This window comes from Dipodomys ordii, unplaced genomic scaffold (genome assembly GCF_000151885.1).
Source record: "Dipodomys ordii isolate 6190 unplaced genomic scaffold, Dord_2.0 Scaffold74, whole genome shotgun sequence".
NCBI classification, from domain to species: Eukaryota; Metazoa; Chordata; class Mammalia; order Rodentia; family Heteromyidae; genus Dipodomys; species Dipodomys ordii.
Window position 1 is genome coordinate 2,521,634 of NW_012267290.1, and position 1,883 is coordinate 2,523,516.

General features: G+C 44.0%; 1 pseudogene; it reads right to left on the reverse strand.

The window, feature by feature from the left end:
• Nucleotides 1-1,095: 1,095 nt before the first annotated feature.
• Nucleotides 1,096-1,573, reverse strand: LOC105991550 (annotated as a pseudogene).
• Nucleotides 1,574-1,883: the final 310 nt, after the last annotated feature.

A 1,883-nucleotide genomic window follows, 5' to 3' on the forward strand; every position in this document is an offset into this window, starting at 1 on the left:
AAGCAATAAGGAATTATTCTTCTCTCATTTATCATCTAGCCCCTCCAACATGCAAGTTATAAAGAGAAGCAAATAGCAGTTCAGAACTCCCACATCTGGGGCTGGGAATGTGGTTTAGTGGTAGAGTGCTTGCCTAGCATGCATGAAGCCCTAGGTTCGATTTCTTAGTACCACATAAATAGAAAAAGCTGGAAGTGGCACTGTAGCTCAACTGTTAGAATGCTAGCCTTGTGAGCAGAAGAAGCTCAGGGACAGTGCCCAGGCCCTGAATTCAACCCCCAGGACTGGCAAAAAAAAATCCCACATCTGAGATCAAAACACTGAAAAGAAAAGAAAATTGCCCATTTATATTGCATCTCTGCCCAAAGACTCCTGAGATGTGAAAAAAGAAAATATTTGGGAACTCTATCTGCATTTCACAAGTAGATACATTTTGTTTGTGCTAGTCCTGGGGCTTGAACCAGAGACTGGATGGTGTTCCATTCAACACGGTCCGGGGCTTGAACTCAGAGATTGGATGGTGTTCCATTCAACACGGTCCTTCTTCCACGGAACCACACTTCCACTTTAAGCTTTTTTGTTTTCTTTTGGTGGTTAATTGGAGATGAAATCTCATGGACTTTCCTGCCTGGGCTAGCTTCAAATGGGGGATCTTCAGATCTCAGCCTCCTCAGTAGCTAGTATTATAGTCCTGTGCCACTGGTACCCAGAAGCACATTTCTTTTTTTTGTTGTTGTTGTTTTGTTTTTTTGCCAGTTGTGGGGCCTGAATTCTGGGCCTGGGTGCTGTCCCTCAGCTCTTCAGCTCAAGGCTAGCACTCTACCACTTGAGCCACAGCGCCACTTCCAGCTTTTTTTTTCTGCTTATGTGGTGCTGAGGAATCAAACCCAGGGCCTCATGCATGCAAGGCAAGCGCTCTACCACTGAGCCACCTTCCCAGCCCAGCACATTTCTTATATAGAACTCTATGTTTGGTCTTCAGATGTATTCAATCATTAATTCTTTCTTCAGAGTAAGTATTGAGCACCTACTGCATACTGTGGACAATTATAACATCAAGAATCTTGCAAGTTTTTTTTCAGCTTATGCCTTTCATTAATTCATACATAATCGCTTGTCTTCTGGTTTTTTGAAGCAGAAAGTTAGACAACACTTGCTACAATAATGTCTGTCAAAATGACTAACAATAAAAACCCAGGCACCACATTCATCTGAAGGGCACTCTCGACAAAGATGGCTAATTTTGCCATTTTCATTCATGTTATAGTATTCCAGGACAGCCAGTTTAACCTTTCTCTTGTGCTTGTTCTTCTTGGGAGTTGGTGTGAGACTTTTTCTTCCTTAGCACAACCCTGAAATCTCAACACTGGGTGAAGAGTGGACTCCTTTTGAATGCTGTAGTCAGTAAAGTACATCCATCTTCCAGCCGCTTACCTGCAAAGATCAGGCTTTGCTGATCAGAAGGAATTCCTTCCTTAGCCCGGATCTTGGCCATTACATTTTCTATAGTATCCAAGGGCTCAACTTCCAGTGTGATGGTCTTCCCTATAAGGATTTTGCTGAAAATCTGCATCTTGGCGGTGGTCTCACTGCTGATGGCTGGTAGATTGGAAAGGGCGTCACCTGCCCCCTGGGATTTCCTGTCTCCCTTGTAAGTTTAAAGCTTACAGACATACTTGAATCTCTACTCCATGGAACTCTAAGAAGGTGCCTTGAACAGGGGAAGGCTGCTTGGTAGGGCTGGAGTAGCCACAACAGAGCTGCAGGAAGAGGTGGCTTTGCTTTATCCCGTCCCCAGCAACATAATGAGAATGGGGCGAGCAAAGAGGAGTAGGAATTGATGCTCCCAATTAAGAACTTAATCTAAAAATTCCCGAGAAGCC